The sequence below is a fragment of the Panthera tigris genome, chromosome B2 (assembly GCF_018350195.1).
Source record: "Panthera tigris isolate Pti1 chromosome B2, P.tigris_Pti1_mat1.1, whole genome shotgun sequence".
Classification (NCBI taxonomy): domain Eukaryota; kingdom Metazoa; phylum Chordata; class Mammalia; order Carnivora; family Felidae; genus Panthera; species Panthera tigris.
The window spans coordinates 116884865-116908614 of NC_056664.1; the positions used below are offsets into that span (position 1 = coordinate 116884865).

General features: G+C 40.6%; 1 protein-coding gene across 2 annotated transcripts in view; it reads left to right on the top strand.

The window, feature by feature from the left end:
- The window catches only part of TMEM200A (transmembrane protein 200A), a 72861-nt gene that overhangs the window by 12817 nt on the left and 36294 nt on the right, over positions 1–23750 (top strand). The window contains exon 2 of one of the 2 annotated variants that reach the window (XR_001509893.2): positions 1915–2099. The exons of the other annotated variant lie outside the window; for it this stretch is intronic. The gene's annotated coding sequence lies outside the window, so the exon portion shown is untranslated. Of the gene's footprint in view, positions 1–1914; positions 2100–23750 lie in introns of those variants that run through there. 2 annotated transcript variants of the gene reach the window in all.

Sequence of the window (23750 nt, forward strand, 5' to 3'; positions counted from 1 at the left end):
TTACATCCTAAATAATGATGTGCTGATAAGTGTGAGTAGTGTCACAAAAACATACAGGGAGCTAGGAGGAGAGGGTCATGAGTCAGTGGGTTTCCTGGGAAACATTCACCTTGTAAGATGGGACTAGAGACAAGAGGAACTTGTCCAGAGAAGCCTTGCCAGAGAGAGAAACAGTGCATGAAGGTGGAGGAGAGAAAGAATTTGATGTTTTTAAGGAACAGAAAGAAAGCCCTGTTCCTGGACCACAGCAGGGGAGAGAAGGTGGAAGGAGAGGTTATAAGCTGGGCAAAAGCCATCATGAAGTGCTGTATGGAAAATGATAAGGGCTGGATACTTGGCTTCCAAAGAGCAGGCTTTGAAAGAAAGAGGAAATGCGTGAACTGCTTTATGTTTAGACACCATTTGGGCTGTTTTGTGGTGAAGGTGTTGGAGGAGGCAAGAATGTATGGAGGAAGAAACAACAAAGCCTTAGACTGGGTGGCGGAAGTGATGTTGGAGATTTCTGGACAGAGTGAGGACAGGTTCTGAAGATAGCATCAGCCAACACTGGTAACTGACAGGACGTGGGAAGTTGTGGTCCAGGAAATGTCAGGATTTTAGCATGACTGAGTAGATGGATGGTGGTATCGTTTCATAGGTGAGGAAGACTTTTCCTAACTTTGGTTCATGAGTTCAATTTTGGACTCATTACAGTTGAGACACCCATGAGGCATCCCAGGGAGAAGAGCAAGTGGACATTTGGACTGATGGGTCTGGAGCTCACATGTGAAATTTAGAATGGAAGCATAAATTTGAGAGTTAATGAGGATGTCATTGGTAATAAGTCATGGAGTGAATAGAGTCTGAGCTTCAAAGAAAGTGACTTAGGATCATGCTTTGGGGATTTCTACGTTTAGAGGTGGTTAGAGAACATACCAAGAAGTAGTGGCCCTAGAGGTAGAAGGAAAGCCAGGGCTGTGATATCAGTGATGAAAGGTACATTATATTAGCAGTAAAGCTTTGCTTGCAAATGTCCCTTAGTGAACACTTTCTGAAGATCTGGGTTCAATTTCTTTCTCCAATTTAATCTCCCAGATGTAGCATAGCCTTCAAACTTTTGGGTGAAATGGGATTAGAAATTACTGAGCGTTTTCCTTTTGAATTTCATGTCATAGTTGTTGGTATTGAATTAGAACAGAATAGATGCACGAGTTAATTTCTTCACAATAAAATAAGGATTGAGTAGCACATCTGAAGGTCAGTTTCATTATTGCGCTGACTACCAATCTATTCTCTTATCAACTCCACTGCTGCCTTCTATTTGACTAGGTCTTTATTCCTTTTAAAGCATTTGCATATACTTCTAAATTAATAAAGCATATATTTTAAAGCCTGTCATATATTAATTTTGCGATAGATGTTTTTGAAACCACAAATAGGAGCTTAAGCTATTTTATGTTCCAGGACACTATAAAAAATTATGTAATTCAAGATAGTTGCTTGAACATCTAGCTGAAGACTCAGGATTATGCTGGCTCTTATTACTAATGCATTTTTAGCTCATTAAAATGGAAGAGAAAAGACACCTGTTATTAGAGGTTACTTTTAGCCTCTCCATCTGGGAGCTTAGTTTAGTCCATTCAGTATCTGGTGGTGGACCCTGAGGGAGCATCACGTCCTTGTTCGTATTTTCCTAAAGGAAAAAACAGTGGAGAGTCACCAGCAGTATGTGACACTAATGTGCAGAAATCGAAAATCATCTTTGTCAAATTAGAGGTTGATTAACTACGTTTCCTTTACATTTTCTCAAGTCTTCTAATGCAGTCTTCTCATTTTTTATATTTGTCGTTATATGAAAATATCTAAGATTCAGGAATAGTCTTATGTATAAGATGAAGTTATCAGAGCACTTACTAATGCTTATTATGTCTCCAGTACTTTCTTAGGTTATAACTGAAAAGTATGAAACGACAACTCTCTGGACTTTGAGTCCTTTGGAAGCTAGCACCGTGCTGCTCAGCGTCTCTGGTGACAGCGAGAGCCTTTAGTATCTCCTTTGGTACTTTTCCACGTCTTATTTGAATGCTTAGAAGGGGGATGTTGGCAATGGTTTTATCCATTCCGGCCTAAGTGTCCATCGGTTATGTAAGACCTTCATCAATGACGCAGTGCCAGGTACCCCTTGCTGTGTTCGCTGATCCATCCATCTTCTTTCTTGCCCCTAACAAAAAAAAAAAAAAAAAAAAAGAAAAAAGATGGAAGAAAAGAATCTGCCTTTTAGTGAACGATCTCTGAAGATAACCTTTGAAGAGAGGAGCTGAGCTGTCTCCCATTTTCGGAGAGGACTTTTATGAGTATTGGTGGAAGTCGACCTGCCCTTGGACCAGTGTGGCTGGTCACTGAGGTTGCGTGAAGAACCGCTCTCTAACTTTTCCCCAGGCACAGTGCTCTCAGGATGTTAGCCGTCTTCCTGTGGTAACTGCTGCCCATTGAGTGGCAGTCACAAAGCTGCCAAACATCATCACGCGATATTACACCTAGATAACGGGAGGTAGCCTTTTCCTTCTGTTGAGGTGCGCACCTGAAAGGCAGCTTGTGGAAAGAGTCAGAGTGTCTTTGTAAAATTTAAGTAGGGGCCAGGAGGGTTTATTTGGTTTTTATTCTTTAGTTTTCTGTGGTTTACCTGATAGGATTTGGGGAATTGCTAACTAACGGTTATCGTTTGAAAGGCTGGCTAGCTGACCTGCCTGGAGTTTCTCTGGGTGGGATTCCCTCTCTGATCTGTGCTCTCTCTGAACATTCATTCTGGAAACCACTGGCGTCTGGCTCCCTGGCCCAAGTGACTCTGCTTCAGAGATATTTTTAAAATATATAGCCAGCTTTTGATTATCTGAGCTATTTATGATATAAGTGAGATTTGGGGGTGGGGGAAGAATCCCACTGCTAGGGATAACTTGAAAATCACTGGAAAATTTCAGCTTTACCACCTAAAAGCTATGTGACCTTGGTTAAATCGCTCAACCTTGCCGAGCCCCACATTGCTTATCTATAGCATGTGACATGATCTCCTTAGAAGGGTTATTTGGGTTGTAAAAGGTCATGTAAGTTAAAGATCCTGCAGAGTGTGTGACTCTAAGTGGACACTGCCCAGTGCGGTCTTTTCTCTCCTTTGACTTCCACCAGGATGACCTTGCTTTGTACACCAGCTCTGGGTGAGGCAACTGTTAGCTCTGCCTGAATGTGATATTCTTGTAGGGGCTGGGGGAGCGAGGAGGGAAGCACTCTTCATTCTTCTAATGCACCTCGAATGCACCTCTTCTGTGGACTCTTTCTGTGCCTCTCTCGGGAGAGTTGGATGCATTTTCCAGAACTTCCAAGGTGCTTTGCACATGCCAGCAGCTCGGGCCAGTGCCCTGAGAATGACTTGTCCCCCTTCTGTCTCTCCAAACCACAGGGGTGTAAGTAGTAAAAACGGATCTAATGTCTCTTTCAGGACAACAGAAAGAATCAAATGGAGATTGGAAGGGGATTTTTTTTTTTTCTATTAGTGGTGTTACCACTAGTGATGTCACCAAAAAACAGAGCCTACTTCAGTTGTATTGTTGGAGAGCTGTGCACTTGCCTTTGGGAGACCAGTGGATTGAAGAAAGGCTGTCTCCGCACAAGAAGTACCCCCGTCCCTGTGCCCAGGCAACGTCCCCCACCACTTGCCTGGGGCAGGGGCGAGGAGTATGCACCAAGCAGGAACGTTTCTGCTATTCAGGCTGCTGAGTTTGCGCTATCATATTTCTACTGTTAAGTTCTTCGTCCGTGGCCAGGCTCCTCAAGGCACTTGACCTCAGACAGGAAGCAGACCCTCTCACCTGATGAATTGTGTGCACCCCATAAGGCCAGGTGTGATGTCCTATTGTGTTTATGACTCCTCTCAGGAGATTGTGGAATTGTCAAATTAAGTTGAATTAGGACAGTAGTTTTGGGAGGGGGAGTGGTTTATTAGGTGCCTGAAGGTGCTCTTTGATCGGAGGGTCTTATCAAGCCGAAGGTATTAACTAATTCAGAGGAAGAGCCACTGTATACTTAGACATTTTCTTCTTTATGATTGCTAAGAAGTCAGCAGTGCCATCCTGAGGAGAGTGAGACACTGAGGCGGTGAGTCTGGGCATGCTGGCATTCTAAAACATAGCCAGATGGGAATATTGCATGACAATAGATAATCCAGTCTTTTCTTGGCCTTATTCATTTTGATGTTTTGAAACATCCATGAAGCCATCTTAATAAAATTGACAGCTGAACACTTGAACGCCTGGCAGTGGCTAATAATCTGGTCCCCGTAGCCATCAGAACTCATCAGAACTAGACAGTGTTTTCCGCGTCTCTCTGAGGATACTGATCGATAAATTCTGAGCTGTCGTGCTCGAAACTCACTAAGCGTCCTCAGTTTTATTTTTTAGCATTTTAGTAAATCACATTTGGTTGGGATAGAGATAAAAATGAATATCAAAAAGTGCTGAGTAATGTCTTTATTATGAGTACAAATGATTATTTTTCCCTTTTTAAATTTTTCTGAATAGTTCTGATAAATAGTAAAACTTTGCAAGAGCCAACGGACCCAAGGTAGTTTGATTCAAATAATCGAAAAAAAGAAGAAATCACTTCTTAAGTACTTTCTGAACATTATTAATTTTTTTAAATCAGTGCTTTATATAAAATAACTTTACCCTTTATGAATGTATTTCTTTTTGTTTATTAACATTTGCCATGTTACTAAAGATTTTGTTAACATACTTTTCAAAAAGCTGCATGATATTGTTACCTATGTTTTTATAGTTTTTAATTAATAAAAAAAGAAATAATAACTCTTGTGACATTTAGGGTTTTCCTTTGCAATTTTCTTGATTTAGGAAAGAAAAGCATGTCTCCCAGATGTATCTTCGGGTATTTTGGCATTTCCTATCAAGCTTAACACTTGAAGTGATGATCAAATCACACTGAAGTGAACTTGCCAGGGTGGGGGTGGGGCAGATAACTCTCCCCTGAAGTTTTCTGACGGAGTCTTTTTCTTTTCCCCTTGTTAGAAGCTTTAGTGTATCAGACAGTTCAGGATTATTTTTGCTTTTTCTCACATATCACAAATGCTTGTGTTTGGAGTACATTTACTTATTGTCTTTTTGCAAAGGGATTTCTATCGCAGCATCTCACCCACTGATGGAAACACGAGAAAACCATTCTGTCATTTTTAATACAATCTTTTGGATATAAATATAGAAGAAAGCAGTCAGAAAAAAAGCAGTCTTTTTTTATGGTTTTTAAAAATGTATTTATTTATTTTTGACAAAGGAAGAGCACAAGTGGGAAAGAGAGAGGGAAATACAGAATCCGAAGCAGGTTCTAGGCTCTGGGCTGTCAGCACAGAGCCTGATGCAGGGCTCAAACCCACAAAGCACAAGATCATGACCTGAGCCCAAGTTGGATGCTTAACCGACTGAGCCACCCAGGTGCCCCCGCAAAAAGCAATCTTTATCTAGAAAAGGGGTTTTGCATTGTTAACAGGGTGTTCCATGCATGTGCTTTGGGGGCATTGTAAGTTACAGAGATCATAACAATAGAACTTTAATTTCTTGGCTCCTGGAGCCACCCCAAGGACAGAGGAGGGCCAGGGCTCCCTGCTGGGACGCTTTGTCCTGGAGGTGAGTTGAGAAAACACACCCATTCCCCCCAAGACCCAGGGAGGACTCAGCAGCTTTTTATGGCCATTTTTATAATCTGTTTATTCTTCCAGTAATCTAACAGAGTTTGTTTACATTCTAAACAGAGTTTATTATTGGGGATTTGGCAGACCATTTCTTCTGTTAACCTTATTACATAAAACAGTTGTGTTATTTTGTCAAATCAAAGCTCCTCCAATAAATAATTGTAATGCAAAATAAAGCTAGGTCTCTACCCTGGCTAAACACTCACCATAAAAGTAAGTTTATAGATCATTTTGTAGAGGAGGCTGTTTAATAGGATTGCTTCCGATTCTTCCAGTTCTTTCAGCTCCACCAAAACCCTCCAAAGAAACGCCCTTAATTAGAAGCTCATTGTCAAAAAAAAAAAAAAAAAAAAAAAAAAAAAGGAAAGAAAAGAAAAGAAAAAAAAGTTAATTTCTTTGTACTTCTTTAATTTTAAAGTTATATTATGTTCCCCTTGGAGTAAAAGAAGGCTTACAGCCTTGCAACCAGTGATCATGCATGCCACTTTCTTTTTTGAAAACCTTTTCTAGGAGTCTAAGCATCAACCAACTCATAGCTATGTAATCTCCCATTATTATAAATAACTTTCAAGAAGGATTTTCAGGCATATTTTTAGGGGCCACCTTTTGCCCTTTGGCCATGCTTTGAAATGCAAAATGCTCGGTTGAGAGAATTATCCTTTAGTTGAGGAAGAAACTCCCCCTTTTTTCTGAAATCTTACTGATATCCTGGAGAAAAGTTGTGTATTTGTGAGGCGTTAGGTCTTAAACTTGAGTTATCCAGTTATCCTGTGTTCTTTATTTCACTTACATGTATGTGTCTGCGTTTACACAACTGACATGCAGTCGTCGGGTGAGGGGGGTGGGGAAGATCTGAAGTACTGAAAGAGCTTTGTGGTTTCCATTCTGTTGGCTCATCTCAACCCCATCCAGGAAAGGGAAATGGTCTCTAACAAAGTAAAACAGGAGCCCCATTAGGGACCAGTCCTGTGCACTCAAGCTGAGATGGACAGGGGAGAGATGTCCGTGTGGCCCGCATGTGAATGGTATGAAATCTCTGAGGAAAAGACTAGCCGCTCAGTTTGCCTGCAACAGAGCTAAGAGCTGTCCTGGACCGAGCTCCTGTTTGTCAGAGAGGCTAGAATTGCCCTAATGGTGCCCCTTGCACAGTTTCCTTTTAGAGTTACTAAAGGAGACCGTGTTATTGTCAGCCATAAAGACTGGCCCTGGGGAATCGATGGGCTTTTCAGACCAGTAGAGAGAATGTGGGGAGGTGATTAGTGAAGGCTTCTAAACTTCTAAACTCTTCACCTTGTGTGCCCCCCCCCCCCCCAGCCGCCTGGCCCACAGATGCAGCACTGCCCAATCTCTGTCCCTGCCGAGCACCAGCTTTCTGGTACAGAAAGGAAACCTTGGGTCTTTAAAAGCTACTGTAGGTGATGAGCACTGAAATATTTTTTTCAACAACAATAACCACCCCCCCCCCCCCGAAAGAAAGAAAGAAAGAAAGACTGGTAAAAATGTAATCTCAACAGATAATGACCTTAGAATGTTCTCCAATAAAACAGGTTTGCTTTGCATTACAATACCATTATTTTAGAACTGTGTCCGAAGGCAGTATTCCTTTTTCTTCACCTGCAGCATTGGAAAGCCAGGTCCTTTTATGGATAACCCTGCAGTAGCCCAGGCACTCCTTCTTGGAGAACCTATTTCTAAACCTGATCCCTTTGACTGTGGTGAGGCAGTCATACAACACAGCTCATTCGTCAGTAATCCTTTAATGCTATTAAAGTGAGTAGGTGGAAGAGGGCCCTTCTTTAATTATCAACTCTAAGAGGATTTGGCCCCTAGGATGCTCCGGAACGCTATCATTTTGTGGCAGTACGCCTTTCTTATACAGAGGTGTTAGGTAAAAGATGCTGGAATGCTTAAAAAGAAAGAATGAGGGATCACCTGTCTGTGACTGTCTCCTAATCCTCTTGTGTTTATAATAAAAGTAATATAGCCATACTAAAGGCCTTTGGGATAACTCCTATAATTCCTTAGTAGCAGAATGAATGTTATTGTTTGGATAGGGTTTTTAAAAGGATGGGAAACCTGTATCTTTTAAGTTTGAGTGCAGTCATGTAGACTTGACCACATGGCTTCCCAAAGTTTGTTTGCAGTTGGTGGAGTTATGGGGACTCAAATCTGTAGAGGGAATTCTAGATGAAAAATCATGACACAGTTTCCTTACCCATAAGTATCTTCCCCTGAAATTGTCATACATGAGCAACTGGACCTAAGGTTTACACGGACGAGGCTGGTGTAGAGCCCTGTCCCACTTCTGGTGTTTTTTTTTTTTTTTTTTTTTTTCTCTCTGGGAGGTCCTTTTTTATGTCCTTTTGTGACGGTAGGAAAGGACACAAAAATGGGAGGTGATCCAATATGTTAGAGCATTGAAAATTTGTAGTTAGTTTCTGCTTCACAGGCAAAAGTTTTCATAATCAATAGTATGAGAGTGGAAGAGAGAAAGGCAAGTTCCACTCAGGAAAGAGGAGAGTACAGTTTTAAAATTCAGTAACTTTATTATACTCTCCACTAGTGGAGATCCCTTGGGGAATATGTCCACTTCAGCAATCTACATATCGGGAGGGAAGTGAAGGAGTTGAAGTTTTAGGTGAGCATTAAGTCTTGATGAAGAAGTTGGAAAATGGGGAAGGATTCTGGAGATGAGAAGCCTTATTTATATTAATGGTTTTCAAATGTGTAAGAATCAGATATCTCCCTCTTTAGGGAAAAACCAATTAAAAAGGAAATGTGCTTAAACTACAACATTAGGAAATTATTTATCTGTAGATGCTTCCAAAGAAAGTTGATAAGCCCCAGAAAGAGTTATCAAGAAAGGTATTATATCTGTCCGTGGAGAAAATGGGACCTGTCCCCTGGGTGAGATGCCTCATTGCTTAGGTTTCTGTTGATGTGATATGTGTATTCTTGCTTAGTGTGTTTTCATTCATGTATAGTATTTTATAATAAAAATTCATGTATCTTTATCTTTTCTATTTCTGATTAAGATGATTGATTCTTTTACTGAGTGGCATAATTAGGTAATTATGCTTTCTCAATCTTGTCATCAGAAATGATGACTATTAATTTTTATGTCTGTAAGTAGATACTGGATTTTTAAAATAATCATAATACTTAAAAATACACGCATCATTCAGTTATAAACACTAAAATTACCAAGACTGAAAAAAGAAAGCATTTGAATGTCCTTACTGAAAAATATTTATTGCAGTTTATATGAATGACATCAATTGCTGCAGGTATAGGTGCCTTTATAAAACCATTTAACTCATGACATTCAGCGTATCACTAAATGGCAATCATTTTTTTAAAAGATTTTATTTTTAAGTAATCTCTGCACCCAATGTGGGGCTCAGACCTACAACTGCAAGATCAAGAGTCACATGCTCTACACCCTGAGCCAACCAGGCACCCCTACATGGCAATAATTTTAACACTAATCATTATGTTTAAGGAGAAGACAAGCAGAACTTATTTTTTTGAAAAAAACAATGCATGATTCATCTGATAAAGATGTATTGATATAAATATAAAATAAAACATGTTTTATATAAAAATAAAATAGATACAATATGAAAATACTAGTATATTCCAGTTCCATTCATTGCCTCTCAACAAATTATAACTTTAGAATAAATTTTAGATTGAAACTATAGATGGTTGGATTTGGGTAGTCCTCTGATTTTACAGATGAGGAAACAAAGATTTAGAATTGGGGCTCAATCATGCAGCAAGGCTTGGAGAAGCAGGAACCAGATTGGGGCGGGGGGCAGCTCCTTTTTCTGAGCCCAGGGCTTGTTCCCACTGTTGTGCCCTGTCCAGAATGCCAAGTGTGGATTTTGAGAAGGGCAGTCAAGATACACACTGGGAATAATGAGGAGGATAGCTATTTCGGTGTCTGTACCTTTAGGGGAAGACACAGGCATGAGCCTGCAGAAGAGAACTAGGACCAGGAACTGTAGGACACCAAGCCAACTCCCTTGCTTAGGACTCTTGTGAAAGGTAGGCTTTTCCAGTGTAAAGGACTGTGTGACATAGGTACTACTTTAGAACTTGAATTTCATCTTTCTGTGAAGGATATGCCTAAAGTTTGTTAGTGTGTACTCTGTGTACTTTGCTAGGTACTTTGTTCATGCCTTCTCATTTGATTCTCACTACACCCTGTGAGGCAACAATTCTCCATCTAAGAAGATTCTAGAAAAATGAAGGAACTTACCCTTGGTTGCTTTCCAGGTAAGGGGTTTGTCCCTAGAACTTTTGCTCTTTGACACTATGTTACCTCCCTCAGCCCACAACTCTATCATTATATAAGAAAAAAAAAATTGAGGGGCGCTTGAGTGGCTCAGTTGGTTGAGTGTCTGACTCTTGATTTTGGCTCGAGTCATGATCCCAGGGTCGTGGGATCTAGCCCTGCATTCAGCTCTGCACTGAGCATGGAGCCTGTTTGGAATTCTATCTCTCTGTGTCTCTCCCTTCCTCCCTCTCCCCCCTCCCCCACTCACACTCTCTCTCTCAAATAAAAAATAAAAAATAAATTGAGGGCAAAAGTTGTTATAAACTTGAAAGTAATATACAGTGTTAATATGGATCCCAGGGCTCTCCAACCAAAGATTTTTTTTTTTTAATTTTAACGTTCATTTATTTTTGAGACAGAGACAGAGCATGAACGGGGGATGGGCAGAGAGAGAGGGAGACACAGAATCGGAAGCAGGCTCCAGGCTCTGAGCCATCAGCCCAGAGCCCAACACGGGGCTCGAACTCACGGACCATGAGATCGTGACCTGAGCTGAAGTCGGACGCTCAACCGACTGAGCCACCCAGGCACCCCCAACCAAAAATTTTTTAACATGATAGGGGAAAACAATGCTATAGTTCTTCAGAGTTGTAAGAAACCATTAATTTTACACATAGAACCTCAACAAGCCAGATTTTAGTACCATCCGTTGATTCTGATGATTTACTGATTTTCAGATCTCAAAAATTTAAAAATTTATTTAAAAAAAATTTTTTTTAATGTTTACTTATTTTTGAGAGATGGAGAGACAGAGCATGAGGGGGGAGGGACAGAGAGAGAGAGAGAGAGAGAGAGAGACAGAATCTGAAGCAGGCTCCAGGCTCTGAGTTGTAGCACAGAGCCTGACACAGGGCTCGAACCCACAAACCACGAGATCATGACCTGAGCTGAAGTTGGACGCTTAACTGAGCCACCCAGGCGCCCCAAAATTTAAAAATTTCTGAGTAAAATTTCCAGGTCAGTTGTATTAAGTAAGGGACAAAAGTTCAATATTCCATGGGCTGGTTTCATTCCATGGGCTTCCATTGTTATAAGAAAGCCACAGGGTCTCCACTCAGTTCTTTGTTAATACCCATAACTTAAGGGTAAAAACTGCTTTATAAAAATGGCTCATATTGACACTTAAAGTTACTAATAAATAGTATTCTGCTTTCTAGTGCATTAAGCATTTGTCAAGAATGGCCAGAAATAAGTGTTTTGGTTTCTTGGATGTTCTAGTCAACCAAGAATTGCTCTAAATGCTTTATCAATTTTCAAAAAGTAGAACAAATGAAATGTGCAACAAGCCCCCAAACTACTTTTGACTATAAATCTTTCTTTGATGAAAGAAATCTCATGTCTTGGCACACCTGCGTGGTTCAGTCGGTTGAGCATCTGACTTTGGCTCAGGTCATGATCTCATGGCTGGTGAGTTCGAGCCCCACATCTGGCTCTCTCGCTCTCAAAAATAAATAAACATTAAAAAAAGTGTTTTTTTAAATCTCATGTCTTGATTGACACGATTATAAATCATACAGTTTTATTTATTTTATCTCAGTTGTTTAGGTCCTGGAGATTTTATTTTAACGCTCAGTCATCTAATTTTTTTAACTTTATTTTTTCACTTTAGAGAGAGAGAGAGGGGGGTGCCTGGGTGGCGCAGTCGGTTAAGCGTCCGACTTCAGCCAGGTCACGATCTCGCGGTCCGTGAGTTCGAGCCCCGCGTCAGGCTCTGGGCTGATGGCTCGGAGCCTGGAGCCTGTTTCCGATTCTGTGTCTCCCTCTCTCTCTGCCCCTCCCCCGTTCATGCTCTGTCTCTCTCTGTCCCAAAAATAAATAAAAAACGTTGAAAAAAAAATTTAGAGAGAGAGAGAGAGAGCATGTGTGCATGCACGTGCCACACAGGAGAGGGGCAGAGAGAGACAGAAAGAATCTCAGGCTGTCTCCGTGTTCAGCAAGGAGCACATGCGGGGATCGATCCTACGACCCTGGGATCATGACCTGAACTAAAATCAAGAGAGGGACCCTCAACTGACTGAGCCACCCAGGAGTCCGTCAGTCATCTAATTTTAACCAAGAAGCATTCTAAAGTTCTTAACGGTAGCTGGAAAGCAAATTTGAATATGTCACATTTTGGAAATGACCAGCACCATGTACCGTATCATGCAAAGATAGCACACATTATGTAGGGTGCTGTCATGCAGAGGCTAGGGGAGCATGAGTGAGGCATTCAGAGAAGTTCTGCCACTTTGTGGTCTGAAGAGTGTCATTTAATCTCAATAAACTGTTCCTGAATTTGCAAAGCAAGATTAGTACTAACTACTTCATAGGATTGCTGCAAGGTTTCAGTACAGAAGTATACGAGAAAGCTTGACAAGAATTAGTATTCTTTATACACTTAAAAGGACAAACTATCTTTCTCCTGAATATCTCTCCTCCATAGCAGGAGGGGGATGCATTGCGTATGGTAGGTGCTTAATAAATGCTGATAATGGACTAGCACTGTGAAAAGAAAAGACTGCTCAATAAGAAGCAGATGTCCACTAACACCAGATATTGCCTCATTGCTGGTAAATTCCTTCTGGATCAGCTCCCACGTTTGTGGGGTTGTTCTGATCCTCCAAGGCAACCTTGAGTGTTTGGTTTCCTCTGCCCTGGTCTTCGTGGGCTCTCCTTCATTACAGCAGGATTCCTCAACCTCCACACTAGTGATAATTAGGACCAGATAATACTTCACTGTGGGAGACCATCCTATGTGTTTTAAGATGTTTAGCCGCATCTGTAGCCTCTACTTACTAGATGTCAGTAATGTCCCACTCCAAGTTATAACAATAAAAATGTCTCCAGAGGCGCATGGTGTCTCAGTCAGTTGAGCATCTGTCTCTTGATTCCCACTCAGGTCGTGATCCCAGGATCATGGGATTGAGTCCAGTGTTGGGTTCCATGCTGAGTGTGGAGCCTGCTTGGGATTTTTTGTCTCTCTCTCCCTGCCCCTCTCCCCTGCTTGCACTCTTTCTCTTTATATAAAACAAAGAAAAAAAAATGTCTCCAGACATTTCCTCTTGTCCTCTGGGCACAGGTTGCCCCTGGTTGAACACTACTGTCGACAGCAGACCTACAGCATTCCATGCTTTGCAATGTGGTAATTGGTTTGTCTGTGCGCCTGCCCCCCGGACTGCCACCTCCAACGGGAAGTGCCGTGTCTTTCTCTGAGCCGTGGTTCCCATGCTGGTCAAAGAGCAATAAATACAGAAGGGGGAAAAAGAAAAGATGCCTAAAGAAGGAAACAGAGTAATCGCGTTGGCCCCTTACGTATAGAGGATTTTTGTTTCCTTTTAGACCAAAAGGGCAAGGACTCCCCATCACCTCAGGTCTCTTTTCCTGAAGCCATTAATGTCACCGCCTTCTTTTCAGATCTTCTTCCCCCTTCATGCCTTGATCATTGACAGAATTATGCAGTGTGTCCACTCAAAGTAGATGTTAATCTGGGATTGAATACTTGAGACTTTAGACTTCAAAGTCCAGGCAGGGATTAAAGGCACCTCTGTCTCTCTCTTAAACTCCTTCTACACCTGGAACTCCTACTCCTAGAACACCTTCTACACCTGGGCTCCAACCACCTGTTCCCTGAAGACCCCCCAATATGTGTCTTTAGCTGAGAACCTCCCTATTAATTCCAGAATCATGTTTTCTAACCCCTGGAGATCCTTTCTTGTGTATTTGACAGACTTCAAAACCAGAAACCTGGTGTGAATAAGACGGAACTCCTCATCTTGCTTCCTTGCTCCTTCTCAACTCCCTTCTGCATTTTTTATCCCAGGGAACAAAGCCATCCCAGCCCTGATGCAGGGATCTGGAGTCAGAATCTTTCTTTGCTGCTTGATGACTCAGTGACCTTCTGCAGATTATTTCTACTCTTGTTGCCTCATTTTCCTCATCTGTCAAGTGGATATTGATCTCCCAGGGCTGTTGTGAGGATTACAGGAGACAATGTATGCAAATTACTTAAATGAAATAATGTGTATAAATAACGTAGGGAAAAAAAAAATACCTGTTCTGCTTAATAAATGGCAGATGCTGTTATTGTCTAAAAACATGTTTTAACCAGCTACCTGAAAGCCGTCTCTTACTCTTTTCCTCACCATTTCCCTCTTAGTATCCAAAAGGTCCCTACCTTTCGTTAGTCCTGCCTCCCATTTAAATTCAGGTGGTCCATTCTTGCCCACTTCTGGTGCAGTGGCTTCACTGATCCTTGGTCCTTTTAACCGGTCTTTCTGCCTCTAGTTTCACCTTCGGCCTGTCTATTGTCTTGTTCCTGGACAGAGAGGTTCCTTAGTGTCTGCCATTGCCTTTATAATAAAGGTTAGCCTTGAACATGATGTAGATGGCCCTTTGTGACCTGCCTCCTGCTTCCCGAAGTTCAGTCTTACCATGGATAGTATCCTGACATGCTTTAGCAACTCTGATCCCATCATGCCAGCCCCTCATACTTCCGTGCATTTGTGCTGGCTGTTCCCCCTTCCTTGTTTTCTTTTCTCTTCTCTGTTGAACTAACATCTCTTTAAGACAAAGCACCATCATCTCTTCATCTCAGAAGCAATGCTTGATCACCCTCCACTGAGATGACTTTCCGCCATGTGCTTACTAGCACGCCAACGCTCTGTGCTGGTGTATCTTCTAGCACTTACCATGCATAACTTATGTTTCTTAATTGTGCCCCACACTAAATTGTGAAATTTTGATATCATGTTCATTTTGGTTTCCTGTTCATTTTGTTTTTCTGTGATGGGTAGCCCACTTCTTGACACATAGTAGGCGTTTAATGACAATTCATAGTCAAATGAAGCTAGGATTCCATAAGATTGAATCAGGCAATATAGACTTACAAACAATGTAGGAACGATCGAATCAGAATAAGTTGATGGAATTAACCAGCAACAATTAGAAATGAAGAAACCAGGCAGGTATCTTTATTGGGTAGAAGCAGGAGATCATAGATACAGAATCTAAAACAGAATCTTAAAGCTGAGATCAAGTTAGAAGTGCTAGCTGAGTAAGATAAGCTTACTAGTAACAGGTAGTAGAGGGAGAAATACGAAGGGGTCTGGGTATTAAGGTATGCCGCCTTCTTTTATTGCCCCAACTTCAAGGAACTAGATGTCATGAGGGAGAAACAAGAGAAGAAAAAAAATAAATCAATTCTTATAAGAGAGTGCTATTTAAAAAGGTACGTACCTAGTGTTATGGCAATAGAGACCAAATAATTTTTCAACAGCTGGAGTCATGACATTGCCTGGGGACCAGAAATGACCAGCTAAGATATCAGAGGCAGATGTGTGGTAGGCAGATATCTTACATCAGTTTCGAGCCTCCAGTGTCAATAACAGCTTCATGTAAAGGGCCTGATCAAGGATCATATTGAATCTGCCAGGCTGCCCCCAGATCACATGGTCTCAGCCGCAAAAGGTGCCAGTATTTTGTCATTTTCTGCCTAAGCATTTTTAAGCTAGTGTGCTGCTAAAAGCAACAGTCTCAAGAGCCCTTGTTTTTCAGCAAGATTATTTTCCAGGCCCATCATGTAAAGCAGGGAAACATGACACCCAGGTTTCTCAGCACGAAGATGACCAAAATCACTTAACATCACTAACCATTTTAACCCATGATTTCGTAAAGAACTGTGTTGATCTGATTGGACAAGGAACATGTTTGTACATTGCCCAAATATGTGCCTTCATAAATTAGATTTGAAAAATCTCTATCCGTGTTTTATCTTTTGAAATCTCACCTCACCTTTTGAGAAAGGATTTTGCTTCCATTTTTGATCTGAGTATCACACACTGCTCTTCAATTAGAATAATGAACGCGTTTCCGTTCCCATTATTTGTGCAGCGCTTTGTTGTTGAGGTGAAACAGCAATGAATCACATCCCTGGTTGTATTTAATGATTCAATAAACTATACTTGTGAGTCAGTTGTTCGGGTTTGAAGTCAATATTTGTCCGTTTCTCAAAACTTTATACCAACCCCGGAAGATTTGGCTCTTGACTCTTCTGTGTCGAAGGGAGCCAACCTCCTTTGGCTAAACCCAGCCTAGAATCTGTAAGATCCGAGACCACCTGAAGGGAAATACTGAGCTGATATGCAAGATGGAACCTTTATCGGGGCTTGAGATGATTTTTTGCCATTTCACAACTATCGTATTGAAATTCCCTTCCGTTCCTGCAGAAGGGAATAGTTTCTTCTGCCAGCGGGTTCCTGCCAGGAACTGGAACGAATCCCTGTAAATACTCAGAGTGCAGGGGTGGAGAGCTTTCTTCTCCCCCTACGCTGCTTCTGCTTCTGGCAAAGGTTTGGGTGTTGGCACGGGCGCCCCGCCTCTGCACAGTCTGCTCCAGGAGGTGGGGGATTCCTCTTCCAATTACCAGTTTCTTTACATGTGGGAGGACATTTTTTGGCACAGATTATCCTCATTTCTTCATGTCTGGCTGACAGTGCCCTTGCTAATTTATTTTTTGGCATCCTTTATGCATTTGTTAAGATGTCAAAAGGTATGTGCAAAGTATTGGAGTGAAGGCTGAATTTACATTCTGGAGCTTCCTGTGGATATGAGATATTAGAAATTCTCTCTTTGGAATAGAGGTTACAGGACTGGCCAAATAGAGGATAGTGAGCGTGAGTTGCTGGCCTTCTTGCAAAAGTCAGAGGACCCTTTTGTGAACATTGAATCACACAACCCTAAACTTGTAAGCAGGTAAGGATTCAGAAGTTAGTGTGATCTATTCCCAGATGAGGAAATTGAGGCAAGGAATACTTAAGTGATTTGCCCAAGCTCACCCAGCTGGCCTGTGCTAGATCCTATACTAGCATTCTGGTCTCCTCTCTTTGTTCTGAATCATTTTCACTACATTGCAATGTTTTTACAAGTAGTAGGCACTCAGTAGATTGTATTAGATATATCTAGTTATTTATCTGCATCGTTCTTTCTGCATATAGGGTGGAACAAAGTAAGAACCTCTCCCGGTTTCTCCTCCAAACAGTTCTGACTAGCTATGTAGCCATTCTGGATGGATTGGCTATAATTCCTGCAGCTAGATTGAGTTGCCTGGAAAAGGGGTCATTTCAGTAGTTTTCCCCTTTCCCAAGTGGTTGGAACCTTAGTTGAAATGCCAGCCAGCTGAAACATGTCAAAATCAATCTGTAATTTTGGAGACTTGGAAAAGCAGTTCCAATTGCCTGCCCTGGACAGTCTGTTCTATTATACTATCTGAAACATTAATAGCAGATTTGTGAAGGCATACTCAGGAAGAACGGATCTCCCAAATTGTTTCTTCACAGGGAATGATTATATAAACAACTAATCTGAGTAAAAGTAGCTCAGAATATTTCAGGTTCTGGTTGAGACTCTATTCAATTAAGTGATTAAAAAAAATTTTTTTTAACATTTATTTATTGTTGAGATACAGAGAGAGACAAAGCATGAGCAGGGAGGGGCAGGGAGAGAGGGAGACACAGAATCAGAAGGAGGCTCCACGCTCCGGGCTGTCAGCACAGAGCCCGTTGCGGGGCTCGAACTGACTGTGAGATCATGACCTGAGCCAAAGTCAGACACTTAACCGACTGAGCCACCCAGGCACCCCTCAATTAAGTGATTTTTAAAAAGCTGTTTATTAAACCTGATATTAGGAAGTGACTTTTTTTTTTTTTACATAAAAGGTTAATGAACTACATTTCTATTCATAATAATTGCTTCTAAGTTCTTGGTCAGAAGGAGAAGATTTTGCTGGTAATGATGATAGAACAGGCTTGCCACAAGAATGTAACTCAAGCTGGATCAAAGTTTGAATTTAAAGCAAATGCTGCATGTAATGGCAATTAAAATATAGAGGACATAATGGTGTGATTATTTAAGACAATGACCATTATTTATTTATTTGTTTATTTACTTATTTATTTTTCTGAGAGAGAGAGAGCAGGAGGTAGGGGCAGAGGGGAAGGGAGAGGGAGAGAGAGAATCTGAAGCTGGCTCCACGCCTTAGGCTGGCTCGATCCCATGACCATGAGATTATGACCTGAGCCTAAATCCAGAGTTGGACATTCAAGCGACTGAGCCACCCTGGTGCCCCAACCATAATCATTTTTTGATGGCTTTTCTAAAAAGGGCAGGGATATCAAGCTTGAAGTGTTTCCCTTATGTTAAGGGCTGGCACTTAACACTGTAACATCTACATCTTCCTCCCTGGAGTAAATATTTAAATAGTGAGAAGGGACGTTTGATGTCAGAATTATTTTCAACGAAAAGTATCAGACATACTTTAGTCTGAACTTGTGTGAAAAATCGTGATTTTTTTTTTTTTCTGGCTTAAAAATACCAACTGCAGCTTAAAAAAATTTCTCCACTTTCATACTTTTTATGTATTAATTTAGTCGTTTCTACATTTACGGACATGGGGCCAGCAGTGTCTTCCACATGGTGGGTGCCTTGCAGATATTAGCGGATACAGGAGATCAGAAAATTCAAGAAGAATCTTTTGCACCACTTTTTAATTTATGTATTTTTGTTTTCTTATATTTTTTAGAATTTTGAGAAATTCCTCAGACTTATTTTGGATTTTGGATTTTGACCAGTTTTTTTTTAAACTAAAATATTCCAAATTGGTGAGATAAAAGTTGTAAGGAATCAGATTCCTCAGGAGGAAATGAGGGAATTGGTTTTTGTGATTTTCATGGTCATTGGTTTTATCAAAATAATATTTCTAAAAAACAAATCAGATAAATTAGAAAAACTTAAAGAAGTAAATAAAAATTAACAATAAACTCTCTCTAGAGAAATTAGCTATCCATATTTTGGGCATAGCCTTCCTGATTTTAAAAAATTTATAAAAATATATGCACATTCAATATGTATATACATGTGCACATTTATATACTTAATGCATCGAACAAAATAAAATCATCATATACCGACTTCTAAATTTGTTAATGTTTTATGTTTAATAGTGAAATACCTCAAATATAGAAAAATATACAGAGTAGGAGGCACTTTATGTACCCTTCTTCAACTTAATTTATTTTAACAGTTTGCCATTAAAAAAAATTACTTTTTAAGAAATGCATGCTTTGGGTACCATTGACAGCCGTCTCCTACCAGATCCCGTGCTCCGCCCTCCCTCCTTGGAAGTAACTGGCACCTCATACAGCTTCCACCTCCCTTTTTTTTGTACTTCTGTTGTATATGTTTGTACCTCATCTATTTAGAGCATTGTCTTGTGTCTTTTAAAATTTACATAAATGTTTTCCTATCCCACATACCCAACTTTATGAAGGAATAAATGCCTAGAAAGGGAATCATTTCTTTGTGTATTAATAACCTTTTTCAATTTTTTATAAATTGCCTGTTTATGTCCTATTTTTCCCCCCAGTGGGGTGTTATTGTTGCTTTAGCCATTGATTTCTAGGAACTTTTTACATAGTAGGGAGGGTATTCCTTTGCCTGTCATATATGTTGCAACTTTTCTTTGTTTGCAGTTTCTTTTCTAAATTTAACTACAGTGATTTTGCCTTACAATAATTTTAAATTTTATATATTCATAGTTTCTCTTCAAAAAAACCCAAAAACCTTAATGGCTTTTGGCTTTCTTACTATGACTAAATTACTCAAAAGAAGGAATTTGTGAAGTGCTTTTATCAGAAAAAAAATTCTAACTTGCCATGAGTAATTCTAACTTGCCATAATAAATAAATGGAACATTATGTAAAAATAACATTTCTCAGAATATATAGGGGGCAAAGTTATATGTATACACTTAAAATAATAAAAATAATGAAACTTTAAAGTGTAACACAAGCAGTTTTCAAGGAATGAAAATTCAGGCACTCTGCATCCGGTAGAGATATTACAATACTGTTCATGGAAAATGGGACACAGTTCAGTAAAAAATGGGAAAAAAACGTTGAGACTAAGTAAATCTAAATGAAGGAAATAGAAAACCCACAGTCAGCCGTTCTGTGTACATATTACTTGGCGATTTATTATTAATTGGATAAGATCTACAAAGGAACTTTTTATTACACTTAGGAGCGTTACTTGGGCATCTGTTCAACTTTCAATAAACTTAATTTTTGCGTTTGTTATTCAGTAAACATGTTTCATTACCTGCTGTGTTCCAGAAAATAATTTGTAACTGATTTTGGCTTATTGATCCCGATGAAATTGCTGCACCTGACCTGTTTCTTCCTGACGGCTTCAGCAGTGTCATCTGTTTCAACCTCATACCAGCGCGGCTCATCCGGCTCTTCTCCCGTCTCCTTTCCACTTGACCCCCAGCTGCTAGACGGATCCAAGGCTCATTTAGCCACCTCAGGACTCCATAATTCCTTTTTCTCTTCCAGAAGTTGACTACATTCATTAAGCCTCTCTTTCTGTAGTTCCAGCATTTCCCCCTTTCCCTTTGGTTCTTGTCCTCTAACGTATCCCATAACCAAGATTTTTCAAAATGGATGTATTTTACTGTGAAATGCACTGCAGGAGCCAAAGAGAAAGCTATGCTGTGTGCAGCTTATACAACTCACAACCACCTCAAGGAATTTCTATAAATCCTAGGTTTACAATTTATTTCATTTTACAGAGATTTGTTACACAAAATGTATTAAAAAATACATAAAAACAGAGAGAGAGGCAAACCACGAGAGGCTCTTAAACACAAAGAACGGGCTGTGGGTCGCTGGAGGGGAGGTGGGTGGAGGGATGGGCTAAATGGGTGATGGGTATTAAGGAGGGCACTTGGGATGAGCACTGGGTGTCATACGTAAGAGATGAATCACTGGGTTCTACTCCTGAAACCAAGACTACACTGCATGTTAACTAACTTGAATTTAAAAACATAAATTTAAAAATTCACATTAATGCACAAGATTAAAAAAAATACATGTGTTAGATAAAGTGAAATACCCCTTTCTTCTTTTAGAAATTTATTTACATAATAACTTTTTAAGTTATTATGTAACTACATTGCATATTTAACTTACCTATTTGTATACAAGAGCGTTTCTTCACCTCTTTTCTCTGTCCTCCCGCGCACTTCTACCGTAGGTTTTACATCTTAGTCCCGTTTCCCACTCTCCATCCTTCAAATCTGCAGGGCTTCATTTTGTATCATTTCGGTCATGGGCAGCACAGCTTCTGCTTCTTTATCTAGGTGCAGCCACACCAGGTACAAACCACCTGGAAAAAGCACAGTCATGGAAAGTTCTGTCTTGGGCTCCTCACATTAATGGTCCCATCGCTTCTGAGGGGTATCTGACATACAACCGCCTTAGTGATCACTACTAACTTGAACGCTGTTGATAAATGTGACAAAAATTCACCGGAATGTTACAATTAATGACGGCAGCTCACAGATTTCCTTTCCAGTTGTTGGGATAGAACGAATGACCAAAGAAGACACCAGTTTCATACCAAGTAAATTCTAGATACTGTAAATTCTAGATACAAGTAAATTCTAGATGACGAACTCTTCCTTATTATTGTGATTACTTAATAACTTGTGTCCAGAAATAGTTCCCTCTTTTTAACATCAAGGGAATTTGTTTTCCTGCTAATTTACATTGATGATCATTTAGATAGTTATTGGAAAAGTACAGTATTTTGAATGAGGAAGACATAACCTTTGATAACTTGTATTTTTAAGTGAAAGGACATGGAGTGTTCATTTTACTGCTTTTTAAAAAAATTTTTTTTAATGTTTTTATTTATTTTTGACACAGAGAGATAGAGCATGAGTGGGTTAGGGGCGGAGAGAGAGGGAGACACAGAATCCGAAGCAGGCTCCAGGCTCTGAGCTGTCAGCACAGAGCCTAATGCGGGGCTCGAACTCACGGAATGTGAGATCATGACCTGAGCTGAAGTTGGACGCTCAACCGACTCAGCCACCCAGGCGCCCCCATTTTACTGCTTTTGCATGAAATCCTTATTTCTGAAACTTTTCAGGGCTGCTCTCAGTGCTGAAACGCACTACTGCAGCTGTTTTCGGATTTCTTCTTACAGTTCACTTGCCATTAGTTGACTTTGTGTCATGGCAGGAGAGTCATTCTAACTAAGAGTAAGAAATTACGTGCGTTCATGTCCGTGTGCCCAGCCCCTCACCTCTGACAACTCAGGTTGCTCAGGGCCACTGGAGAAAATGCCACAGCTTTGCTAGTTGGTGCCATTACGCCGTTGTGGTTTCCACCCCGGGTGCACTTTCCAGGCTACGCCACTGCCCTCTGGCGCATCTCGGGTCCTCTCCCTGTGCCTGCTCTCACCGCCCACGGCAGGCCTCCTCACTCACTTCTCCCTAGTGCAGATGACAGACCTGTGACGGTGAGCCCCTCAGTGGACCGTCGTCTGTCCACGTCTTGTATGGACCCATGTGAAATTACCAGCGTCTCACTGGTGTTGGCTCGCCAAGTCAGCAGCCGCATCTACTTCGAGCTAATCCGTGCTTGTCTTCATCCTTTTATCATTCTCCGACTTCCGGGAAGAGATGATCCTCTTCTCCAAGGTCAATTCATCCACCTCAGAAACCCATAAATTGCTTCCCTCTTGGGCTCTGCCGCCCTCAGTTATTCTTGTCTTGTCAAATCTTTTCATTTCTTACCTTGCACCTTGGCTCCTTTTTATTAGCAAATAACGTAGCCTGGTCTTTTGTGTCCTTGTATTTGATTTTTAAGACCATATACAGCATACCACACATAGAAAGGAGAAATACAAAATATATGAGCAGTTTAAAGAATACTCATATAACAAATGCAATCTTAAAACAAGACCCTTTCCAATATGTCTGAAGCTCTTGTGTGTTCTCCTCCTTCCTCCCCCGAGCACTATCTTGAATTTTGTATTTTATTCCTTGCTTTATAGTTTTGTCACATGCATGTATCTCTCCTAAAGGTCTTTTGTTTAGCCGCACATGTTTTTAACTGTAAATAGAATAAAAATGTATATAGTCTTCTGAAACCAGCTTTTTCACCCTCTGTTACGTTTGTGAGATTAATCTATGTTAACAGGTAGTTTTCTCTCATCTGATTCCCATTTGCCTGGTGCACCCTTGTGGACTCTGCACCTGATGCATAATGTCCTCAATTCCAAACAAAATAACCTTACTTCTCAGTTTTTATTCCCTGAAAATTGCTTACTCTGTTTCACTTGGTCAGCCTCGTTGCCAGAAACAACATTCTTCTGTCTTGAACAGAAAACCAGATCCCGCTCCTTAATTGTGTATCCATCTCAAACTTCGTCTCTGCCTTTCTCCTTTCCTTCAAGACTAAAAGTCTTAGAGTGAGTGGTTCATACTGTTTTTATGTCTTAGCCTCCCATTCAGGCTTCATTTGACCTCTTGATGGTTGACCTCTCTGTGTTTAAAAAAAAATTTTTTTTTAATGTTTTATTTGTTTTTGAGAGAGAGAGAAACAGAGTGTAAGCAGGGAGGGGCAAAGACAGAGGGAGACACAGAATCTGAAGCAGGCTCCAGGCTTAGCTCTCAGCACAGAACCTGATGTGGGGCTCAAACCCACAAACTGAGCCGAAGTTTGAGTGAGTCATGAGTGAGATCATGACCTGAGCCAAAGTCGGACGCTTAACTGAGTCACCCAGGCGCCCCTCTCTGTGATTTTTAAACTCTCTCCTTTGGTTTTCTTCATAAAGCTCATGGTAGGTTCTTTTTTT